This window comes from Scleropages formosus, chromosome 8 (assembly GCF_900964775.1).
Source record: "Scleropages formosus chromosome 8, fSclFor1.1, whole genome shotgun sequence".
Taxonomy (NCBI): Eukaryota; Metazoa; Chordata; class Actinopteri; order Osteoglossiformes; family Osteoglossidae; genus Scleropages; species Scleropages formosus.
In genome coordinates, this window is record NC_041813.1 from 31141797 (window position 1) to 31154196 (window position 12400).

Below are 12400 nucleotides of genomic sequence, written 5' to 3' on the forward strand. Positions count from 1 at the left end.
AGGGCAAACACTCCGCGTATGGATATGCATATCTGGCAGAAATGGGGGCTGAACTGCTTGAGTCACATGACAGTGCTGGGGGAGCGCTGAGTGTGTGGAAGCTCGGTGTGTGTGTTCTCTCCCGGCTCCTGTGAGCCTAAAGGACTCGTCAGTGTCACACAATGTCAAAAACGCTGTAAAATCCGCGGAGTGGCTTTAATTTGGTTATTTAATTGCGCCAGTAGGATATGAAAGACCCCTGAAGGCAAGCTCACATCATACCGTAATCCACTTTTTACCACAATAAGAACAAGGGAACAAGGAAAGAGACTCTGTCTTCTGAGGGCTGAGGAACAGGTGTGAACTGGAGCAAAAAAAGTGCCACAGTCGACGGTGGTCTGGGGCGGGCTGCTGGAGATGATACCCTGGTGACACGCTGGCATTCCCGTGGCGAAAGCTCTCGAACCACGGCTTCCACTAGCACAGACACTCCAGAACTCGGCAGACTCCTTATCCTTCACCTCAAAGCCCACAGCTCCCAGCATCCCTTAAACGTGACACCAGCGCGGGGTCTGGACCCGTCTCTCTGGCTCCGCCTGGCCGGCACCACAAGTTGTGTGTTTATTGGACGGAGAGCGGATTTAAGAACAAACCCGTGTTTTTGTCATTGCGCCCACGACGGCAAACTCCTTTATCCATTTGATCTCCCTCATGTTTTTGTAAAATAAATCGAGATTTTTTCCTAGCGTTTTGTCACTAATCGTTTTAACGATTTGCAAATTGAATGTGTTTCCTGCATTGCATATTTTGTCATAATAAAAAAGAAAATTCTTCAGTAAATTAAAACTAGTCAGTGATCCGTCAAGTTTCAGTAAATTATTAAAATGTAGTGCAAGATATAGTCCTTCATGGGGGAGCAGCATTCTTTCAGGGGTCCCAGCACTCCCAGCCACCCCCCTGCTTGAGGGACACAGAGACTTTTTGTTTGCGTTTCTCATTTAACAGCTGCTCCTGGAAGGTCGTTCTGAAACAACGAGACAGTTCCCCTGAACGCTGCACAGTCCACGTTTCCTCAGCGCACACACCTCCACCTGCTCGGTCTTTACCCAAGTCGTTAAGGTGAAGCGTCTCGCTCAGCCGTACGAGAGCGCAAGCTCCGACCATGGCTTTTCGGAGACGAGCGGGCCCTGTTACGTCAGTGAGCCACGAGAACAGTCACCGTGTAAACCTCCTCATACCCACGCGTTGCCTGCGATTGTGCCGGGAGCTCAGCTCCTTCCGCTGCGGGTTCTCAAGAGCAGCTGGTCGCGCTTAACCCTTTCCACCCCGTCTCCCCATGCCTACAGCTAATGACCACTTGATCCTCAGCTGTCGGAGCTCATCTACAGGAGACACCCTCCAGAGGGGTGTGTGTGATCAGAGCCTGGACTAGGAGAGAAGTTGAGAGCGCGGGCATCCCTGGAGGAATTGTTCTGTCGAGATGAGAGACTTCCCCTGTTTGGAGGCCACATCTCATAAACCTCGGCCTGTCCTTTAACCTCTCGGCGACGGAGCTCCGTAGGGGGTGCCCCTGCTGTCCTCAGCAGCATCAGGTAACTAGTACATTTCAGAGACTTCTTTTTTTTTTGCAAGTATTACTACCTCCCAACCATGTTTCTGCAGTGCACACTTTTTTATGTTTTAATCTAGATCCCACTTTTTCATACCATTTCATCATCCAACACTCAGTCGAAGTAGCAGCGAAGACCAGCACATTCCCAGGCATCCGTATCACAGAACTCCGGGAAGGTATGGTGCTCCGGACACCATGATTGGCACCGGAAAGTGATATTTTAGGAGAAACACACACACACACACACACACACACACCTGTTTAGTGCTTTGTGGGGAGACCACCCTGATGCATCACCAGGGCCTCAAGAGAAATACAGTATGACAGAATGAGATATCCATGCATGTCTTGTCCTCGCCATGACAACGGACAGAGTGTTGCAGACATTCTGTCCAGAGATGAGCGATGAGATAATGGGGACGCCGCATAAAATGAGGATTCAGAGTCCCAGAGCCATGATCGTGGTCAGTGGCAGCAGAGCGACCCGACGATGAAATAATGCCGTCGGATCTTAATGCTCTCATGCGTCTTCAATCCTTCTGCTGTCCGCTCTTGTCCTTCAACGTACTGTTCAGGGTTCAAAGAGGGATCAGTACGCAGTTACTAATGACAGCGTATTGCTTTTTATAGGGGGGCATGGTGGCCTGGTGGTGCAGTGGGTTGGATCGGGTCCTGCTCTCTGGTGGGTCTAGGGTTCGAGTCCCGCTTGGGGTGCCTTGCGATGGACTGGTGTCTCGTCCTGGGTGTGTCCCCTCCTCTCCCTTACACCCTATGTTGCCAGGTTAGGCTTTGGCTCCCTGCAACCCCGAACGGGACAAGTGGTTCAGACAACGTGTGTGTGTGTGTGTTCTGCAGGGTGAAAAGTAGGGAACAGTGCTATTGCACTGCAAGTCTCCCAAAAACATACCTGATCTGCTGAGGTATGGCGAAGGATTTGTGATGCGAGGTCTTTTTGCCAGCGATCAGAGAGGCTTCTCCAAGTGACAGGAAAAACAAGCCTGATTTGAGCAGCATTTAGCTGCTGTCGGTTGAGTGGCGGTGCATCCAAACCCTCGTGTCGACACGGCCCGGAGATCAATCACAGGAGCACTAATGGACTCGCCCTGTCACGAGATCCTGAGCCATGTGCTTCACAACACTTCGCATGTCAGGAAGGTCTACGATTCTAGAGGTCAGGAACAGGTCAGCTGAGCTGTCGTCCAGTCTGATGCTCAGACCAGTCATGTATTTCCACCAGTCAGCGGTTTAGACCAGTTATATACTCAAACCAATGAGGTCGTCCAACATGTTATAGATGCTCATGAGGTGCTTTGACCAGTCGGGGCTTTGGACCAGTGTGGTGCAGTGTATCAAGAGAGCACAGTAGCAGCATGACCTGGTGGGATAGAGTCACACCCCCTTTTTACCTCCATCTCCCACCGCTGGGAGACCAGGGAAGAAGTTCATCTTACTTGTTTGTGGTCTTTCCCAACAAAGACATTCCCTTAGAACAGATGAATGAAGAGGAATGAATAAAGAAACACACACACTCACTCTAACGGGCCGGTCTTTCGTCGCAGAGATCATGCTACAAATGAGTGCAGGCAACAAAGATGATGAAATAAGGCAACGTGAACGATGCCATTTTTGGCCCCGAGGCTGTGTAATGAGCTCCCTTTGTCCCTCAGAGCTGCTGAATCCCTCCCAGCATTCAAGAAGGATCACAAAAATCAACTTCCATATCCATTTCCCTCATCATCTCCTGACAGTCACATAAATCATTCCATCTGACACGGTCACAATTGAACTTCCTACCACATCTACTGACAGCTGCTTGCGTAACGTATGTTGGAAAAAACGGTGCAACTGGGGAAACGGACGGCCTCGACACCCGTGTGTTTGTGTCCAAAGCTCGCTGTCTGTTGGTGAGAGGCACTTTTGTTTACTCTGAGTTGCACGTCCCTTCGGAGAAGTGTCTGCTAAACGAATAACTATAAATGTACATGAAAATAACACAGAGCAAACGGGGACTATTTGCTTCTCCCAGGATCTAAAAAAAGCGCAAAGTGGGCAGGGCACAGCGAGATGGCCGTGGAGCAAGCCTCCCCATTGGCTACTCCAGCTCTGGACGCCACAGTGACACCACCCCTTTGTAATCCATCTCCATGGAACCGGGAGGTTGCATTCACATCGGCGCCTTAGGGGAGAGTCTGGGAGTTCCCAGATCCAGCTACTTCTAGGCCGGGGTCAGCGGTCCCGAGGGAAGGCTTGGTCATCTCACCCACTGGTGGCCCTCAGAGGCATACACAGTGCATTCCCAGAATGCCTGTGGTTACAGCAGGGTGGGGGCCCCTCGGCAAGGAACCGGCCCACGAGATAAGGCTGTACGAGACTCCGCGTCTTGGCACGCCGGCCGCGTGTTTACGGCACTCCGCCCGCTTCCGAGTGTCCCTCGTTTTAAAGAGCGATCCCGTTGCCTGGTAACTCAGCCTTAAAAACGGAGCTTCAACTGAATGAGGTCTTTGCCAGAGTGCCGCTTCGCCCCGAAGAGTACGAGCTGCTGATCCCGTGGAGACGCCAGTGGGATTACGCAAAAGGCCTTGAGACAGGCTCCCGAACTGCTCCTTAACCACGTGGGGAGCTTCGAGAGCAGCTGCGCTGAACTCAGTGAGGATAAAGCGTCTTGCTCTCTGTCTGGGTGTGCACGGAGGTGGTTAAGGATCCACGGAACCCTCGTTCACACCCGTCCGTGTGACCTCGGCGAACGGGCCCAACCGGTCCAAACGGGCCCGGGAGCCACTGTCCACATCCCGCTGCTTCAAGGTTACGCAGAAATGAGTGCGGAAGCCCGTGAGAGTGTGCGTGTGTGTGTGTGTGTGTGTGTGTGTGTGTGTGTGTGTGTGTGTGTGTGTGTGCGCGTGGGTGGGTGGGTCCCCCTGCGGCGGGGGGGGTCGTGCCGCATCCCCGGCGCATCGTCTGCAGGCTCTTCCCCGCGGCACTCCTCCGCGATGACTCACAGTACCGTGGGCACACGGCGCTTCGTCTTGGAGCCTGGCAACCCGATCCCATCGCCCCCTCCTCCGGATAACGATTCCTTTAGCGTCCCATCTTGCCTCGTCTTGCTCCAAAAGGAGTCGCACCGCGTGCGCGTCAACGGCCGAAAGGTAGCAGGAGGAACACCACCCCGCCCCACCCCTGGCCCCCTCCCGCCAGCCGCAGGTCCCCTCGCTGCCGTGAAAAAGGCGGATGAAAGGTTGGGCCGCGAAACGGCGAACATCCGAGGAGCGCATCTTTTATTTAACGCAGCCAATCGCATCAACCATTCCTTTTGGCGTCACGCCTCTGCTGGGGTCGGCGGCTCACGTCGCCCTGCACGTCCTCGATGAATGATTTAGACGAGGTCCCCCGGAGCTTCCTGAGCCAAACATCGCTTCTTCTCCAGCAATAATTGCACTTTGCGGCGCTGAACAAACAACCCGATTCTGTTTTGGTTCTGATTTTTGCGGGGACCGACCCTCCCCAGGCTCCTCGGTCGTGAGCGGCAGATCAGGAGACGACGCAGGAGCGATCCGGGCGCTCGGTGGGAGAAAGCCAACGTGCGGCGGAGCGAAGGAGGGGTCGGGCTCCAACGAAGAGCCTCGCTCAACACACTCAGGGGGACGATGAATCATAGCACTAATAAAGCAGAACAACTACAGCGACCTCCCCCTCCACACACTCACCTGGCCAGGTACAAGGACTGGGGGGCAAGTTTACCTCCCGTTCCTTTTGTCCACCGGTGAGACACACTCCCAAGTCTCACTGCTGGACACGATTAAAGATCTCACCCTCATTATTGTGGAGCACTGATTTTGGACCTGTGTGTGTGTGTGTGTGTGTGTGTGTGTGTGTGTGTGTGTGTGTGGACTCACTTTCATTCAGCCTCGTATTCCCTCCACGTTCGTTGCTGTGCGATTCCTCTGTGTTTCGGCCAAATGTAAAAGGGGAGAAACGGAGAGCGAGACGCACGGTGCGGCGCAGCCCTCCAGCCCTCGGCCCTCAGCCCTGCTCTCCGCACGTCAGCCTCATGTGAGGCGACACCCTGCTGCTTCCCTGCTCCACACACACCTTGTGGGGATGACAGCCCGGAGAAGCGTGTCCTCAACACACACCGATTGTGTAACAGAAGAGACCCCTGGAGGAATGCGGGGTCAAAAAAAACAGCTCCAGTTAACATCCATTTATCGATCAGACTCGTTCCTCCAACCTGGGGCTCGCGAAACAATTTACAGCGATTTACACTGGCGCATCAGGGTACGTACCTTGATCGAGGGCGCTGCAGCTGGAGGTGGGGTTTGAACCCGGGTCCTTTAAAAACAAAGCATCAGTCGCAACCGCTACGCCACCTGCTGCTCCCCCGCAGCCTCCCACCGCCGTCAACACAGGAAAGGGGCGGCTGCCAAAACGCTGATGAAATTAATGTAATATTGATAGAAAACTGTCACACAAGCCCATCTGCTGCGGCGGGGAAGACGGGAGCGCCGAGAGGGCGAGGGGCCGACGGCAGGAAGATCGAAGACATCGGCAGGACGGCGTGTCTGTGCGTCGCCACTTTGCTGCTTTTCGTTTAAATGATGCATTTTGACCATAAATGGGACCACAGCTGATGGGCAGGCTGGGCTTTCCCCGCGGTCGTCGCATTGGACTTCGCCGCTGAGCTTGGCAAAACGCATACAGTAGGATGTGTGTTCAAGGCAGCGCTTCTCCGCGAGCCCCTGGCGGGGGGTACCTTAGATAACTTAGTTGCTATGCAACGGCACCGCTCGGTTTGAAGGGCGAAACCTCTGTGCTGGAGCCCATTGTGAAAACAGAGCAGAAAGGACAGAGACCGCTGGCAGAGCGGGTCGCAAACACAGCGCCACATACGAACGCTAAGGCAGCAGCACCAAGAGGGCCTTTTCACTGCCGGCTGCCAAAGCTCAAACAGTGTGAAACACGGTAAAGCCCTTGTGGGCGAGGAGCTCAGTGTGCAGGGGGGACCGGACCACTGCTTGTGGAGGTCACACGGGTTGGTCACCATGAACCGTGACGTTGACCAATGTCAGTCAGCCTTTAACTGCTTTTGTATTTATTCATTTCTTCATATTATTGTTATTTGTATTTTATTTGTGTCAGGGGGTGCGGTGGCGCAGTGGGTTGGACCGCAGTCCTGCTCTCCGGTGGGTCTGGGGTTCGAGTCCCGCTTGGGGTGCCTTGCGGCGGACTGGCGTCCCGTCCTGGGTGTGTCCCCTTCCCCCTCCGGCCTTACGCCCTGTGTTGCCGGGTAGGCTCCGTGACCCCGTAAGGGACAAGCGGTTCTGAAAATGTGTGTGTGTGTGTGTGTGTGTGTGTGTGTGTGTGTGTGTGTGTGTGTGTGTGTGTGTGTGTGTGTGTGTGTGTGTGTGTATTTTATTTGTTTATCTGACACTTTTCTCTACGGCAACTCATGGTGTTAAACCAGATATGCTGATTTACCTATTTGTATTTTTTACCATATCAGTTCAGGGTACGTACCTTGACCAAGGCTACTACAGCAGGATGTAAGATTTGAACCTGGGCCCTTCCCACACGTGGGTGCGTGTGCACACACACACACACACACACACACACACACACACACACACACACACACACACACACACACACACACATACACACACGGAAAGGGTGATTGTGCAGCGCAGGCAGCTCTGACCTCCAGCCACGGCTCTTATGTAAGCGCTCCACATTCACTCTCATTGTGATTTCGGAGCGCTCCTGTTTCCGCGCAGGACATGTTCCCAGCGCTTCGCGTCAGCTGGCGCCTCCACTGAGTAGCTGCGGCGGCGTCAACTCGCCGCTCTGCTCCGCTCTTCATTTTTATTTTGTGCTCCATTTCTGCGAACGCTGCCACGCTCATGTCCTTCTAGCCTGGAGAAGATTGTTTGGGGTTGTTTATCCTTGTGTCGTCATGGTTACCGGGGGTGTATTGCACCGCACACACAAGAGAGGAGAAACCACATTAACACACACGCTAATGTACAGTTAGACACACACACACACACACACACACACACACACACACACTCACTGCATTGCACAGCAATTGCTGAAGAGATCCAGAGGTTCAGAACGATGAACAGCCCCACGAGTCACAGCACCTTGGAGCCCAGCTCTACCGGGACTCGTACCTGAGCCACTTACAGGTGAAGTAAAGCACCGGCAGCACGTGTTCCACCGTAAACTAACACACCGTTGGCATTTCTCCTGCCACAGGATCAGACAGGTTCCCTTGTCCAGCTGGGGCCTGCAGTGTGTGTGTGTGTGTGTGTGTCTAACTGTACATTAGCGTGTGTGTTAATGTGGTCCTGTTCATGTGAACAAACAAGCAACAGGTCCAACACACAAAAAGTGCCTTCGGCGAAAGAGACCGAAACAGGTGCAGTATCACCTATCGCAGTCCCTCAGAGCTTCTGAATCCCTCCCAGCCTACAAAAAAGGTCTAAAACCCACCTCTTTCAGACCATCTTCTCTCCTGACCTTTTGACAGCTCCACAATTCCATAAAGAGAGTTGGGTGAGCTCCCTCTGCCCCTCAGAGCTGCTGAATCCCTCCCACCAACACCATCTGCTATGACTTTCTATGCATTTGCTATTTGAATGTCACTTCTATAGGAGCTACTGGAGGGATGCGAACCAGCAACGTGGTGGAGTCAGACACAGGAGCTGTGTCCAAAATGCCGTGTCAGTGTCTGAAGCCCTCTGTCTGCTGTTGACGCACTTTGTTTACTCTTATTTGTACACAGCTTCGGGGAAAAGCATCTGACTGATTCATATGTACAAGTTACGGGCAGCAGAGACAAAAAAAGAGCACGTTTGTAACGTATTTTGTACCTTCGATCAAGGTACTTACCCAGAATCAACACGGTAAAAGTTATGGAGCGCTAAATCAGTGTAAGTAGCTTAGCGTAGAAACCCAGCACCGCAAGGCACCTCGAATAAAAGTGTCTAAATATAAATGTTGTGTGTGTGTGTGTGTGTGTGTGTGTGTGTGTGTGTGTGTAGTGCCTGTATGCGTTTCTCCATATGCGGCTCCAGGTTTTAATTCCATCTGCAGCCGGTCAATAACATTAAAGTGTAACTGGCCTTCGGCACTTAGTGTGGCTCCACTGTGGCTGCGCAGCTTCCAGTCCAGCCTCCCACCCCCACCCAACGCTCTTCCAGCGAGTGCTGATTTTATTCGACCCATTTACTGACACACCTCCCCAGAGTCCTCAAGACCCTTATCCGGGGATCTTGTATGTGGTCCCCAGGGGCCACATGGTTTATGGGGACGATCGAGAGCGAGAGAGAGCGAGAGAGGAGCACCAGTTAGTGCGCTTACAGAGAAAACGGTCCTGTCAGGTGCAGTGAAGAGCTGCGGCTAAATGAAGCAGGCAGAGGACAGAGAGAAGGTGTTTTGTCACAAAACATCTGCATGACATTTGCATGCAATTACAGAAACAAACCCTGTAGAAAAGCGGAGGGAGGACATTGCTGACGAAGTGTTTTTCACTCACTTGTGTGTGAAATATCCCCCCAAGGTGGAGGCGCCGTGTATAAAGGGGTCAAACGTGGAATAAATGGCCTATGGTGAGATACAGAACATTATAGCGCACAGTTTATTATGTCTGATCTTGTATGTTACATATTAAAAATGATATATATGACATCATATGTCTCTCTATTCCGAAGACAGACTGAAAGCGCTTTCACAAGCTTACACATAAAACAAATAACAAAACATCACATCCAACACACACACTTATCTGGTCCTAATTCCTTCCCGAAAACAGAGAAAAAAAAAAACTGAAAATGAAGAGACAGTTAAATTACTTATTCCGTTATTTTTTTCCACGCCCATCCAAGCTCCGTCCTAAAATGACCCCGAAGCATCACAGAGAAAAAGCTGCGTGATACATTAAACGATTTTATAAAATCAACTTAGCATGATTGTTCTCCTCAAGCCAGTCGACACACTAAGCCTTTAGCTCACGTTTAAGTGACTGCAGCTGAGAGCGTGGGTACACCGTTCCCACAATGCACTGCGTCTCTGTCACACTCATGTTTGCCTGCACATCTGGAGAATCTGGACCAATTAAAAACGAACGTTTATTCATACATCTGGAGCCGATACTTGAAAAACTCAACATGAGGAGGCCAAATACTGGGGGATGAGTGCATTTGCAGGTGACATTATGTATTAAAAACAACTAAGAAGAAGAAAAGGGAGGCGGTGAATAAACGAATAGATATTTAGTGAAATATAGTCATCAAGAATGTAGTTCATGTGTCCTATATGTGGGTCTCTCTCTTCCCCTGGTTTCAGTATCTGACCAAGAATCTGAGTGCTCCGGTCTTACAGCTTCCACCATAAAACAATGAAAAAGATGGAAGCGCAAGAGCGGGACTCCCAGGATCGTTTGAACAGAGGAGCTGAAATGAGCATCTCCCGAAGAGCGGCGTCCCTCGGTCGGCTCTCGGCGTTTCTTCTCGTCCCGACACGGGGGTCCTGGGAAAGCCTCTTGTTGCCCGACGCCAGGAAGTGCAAGGAGGAAGTGTGGGAGAGTGGCCATACATGGCAAAGAGGCACTCAGACAGCTCCGCGCTCCGCCATCCATTACGGTAAAAGCGGCACATGGGGGCACGCGGATCATCTCCATGTTCCCATTCCTTAACCGCACCAAAATAGAGGCTTAATTGAGGGGAGGAGCAACGCCTTACATTTCCCGCCATTAGCACCACCCACGGGCTTACGCAACCTGTGGGCCTCCACTGTGTTTCCCGAGGTGGGGGAGCGGGGGTGCTTTGGTCAAAAACATATCAAATGAATTTGGGGCATTTCTGGATTCTTCTAGAGCTCCTCATTACCCCCGTGGTCCCTCTTAGCAGAGCGCAAAGCTCATTGGCTCTTGACCTCCACACTGACTCCCCCCACACCGGGATGACCGCGGGTCAAGGTGGAGCGGAACTGCGTTTCAAAGGGCTCGGCGCGTCCTTTAGCACGAAGCTGCTATATGTAGCAACAAGAGAGGACCGACTGACTCAGCCCCAGGAGTCCCTGCAGGAATCGTCCGTTAGCATGCGGCGGGTCGTAGAGGAACCAAAGTTCCTTCTGCTCCAGGAGACGAGCGTATCCTTGAGAGCCGAGGGCAGCAGGCGGCCTCTCAGTGCTGACACAGGCGTGGCGCCGATGCTCAACCAGCCAGCGTCCCGAGCCCAGTCGAACGATGCGCGGGGACTCCGTAGAGCAGCGCAGCGCACGGGGTGCGTTTCGCCCAACAGCAGCAGAGTCCCACGCAGCCGACGATACCGATATTGGGCAGGACGCCGTGCCGGTTTTCGCAGGCGCCCCTTGTTCTGCGATGACATCCAGAGATGAGACTTTGGCCCCTTCCCGTCCTCATCGCCGTCCTTGTGTAGATGCTCGTCAGGTTCCTGATGACGAGCCGTCAAGTGACGGATGACTTTTTAACTCCTCTCTTTGGTGCCGAAGGGCTGCTGAGGGGGGAGGGGGGAGGGGGGTCTGCCACACCATACACTCTAAGCCCCAGACCGCACAGGTGAGCGGGGCCTATGTGCGGGTGGGTGGCCCAACACCGCTCGCCATTTGGCCTCCACTTGTCACGGCCGGACAGCTGGAGGACGGTGGGGGGGCGGCGGCTCGCGGGAGACGTAGGAGGCCAAAGAGGGAGCGCCGTCGCGCCCCATTCCGGTAAACATCCCGCGCTGCCAGGAGACGCTCGTCTTCAGGGGCTCCCATAAACGCTCCTGCGACCAGGAGGCGCAGAGACGAGAACGACTTGCCGCGTCGCAGCCGTGTCACACCGGAGCTGCATCCGTCCTGTTTTACACTGCTGTTTACCTGACTTTGCTGTTCATCGGTGTTGAGGAAGCAAATATTTACTTTCAGGAAAGAGGGTAAGCGGACGCACAGCTGGCACGACGCAGATCTCGACCAGCGACTCTACATCTCTACAGATATTACACGCCGAGCACGTCTGGGTGTTCTGGCCGGCGAGTTTCACAAGCAAGAACAGCGCGAACGAGGTTAGGGGGCTGACGGCTGTCGCACCGCAGGCCTCCCGTGTTGGGCTCTGTTACGGAGCGCAGTAAACCTTACGACGCCGCAGAGCGCCGGAACGGGGAAATGTGCTTCTAATGTTTTTTGGCTGCCCGCATTTCCTGCCTTTTGTTGGCTCTTCTTGTTCACTTCAAAGCTGCTTTCCTGGGGCTCCCTGAGCTGAGCAGAGGGAGCAGGGTGGAGTGGGGTGGGGGGCAATAAGAGTCAAGGGCTGGGAAAAGGTCACGGGGGTCCAAGGGACTTTGTTCTGTCACAGTTGCCCCCTCCCCCACAGCAGCTGGGGATGGTCCGCGAGCGCTTGCACCACACCTGCTTCCCTGGCTGGTTTTCCCTCAAGCTCCCGACTGACAGCAACGTGAACAGAGATGAAAACGTGTGAGAGTAAAATTACTTACCAAATAAATAAATAAATAAATAAATAAGCAAAAGCAAAACAATGATTCGGCTTCAGCTTGATTTCTCCTCATTAGAGTATGTGGGCATATTAAAATGAAGTCCCTCTAGACAAACAAACGTCAGTTCAGGCGACAGTCAAAGACGAGCTTGCGATGTGAAAAGAAAGGGCTTCGCAGAGGCCTCCGTGGACCGTGCGACTTACACACTGCTCACTACTGCCATCTAGCGAAAAAGTCGTGTTGGTACCGTCATTAGAAATTGCTCGTTGCTGCCGTCTGGTGGACGGTCTATTTCAAAACGCTTTCACGTGTCGTT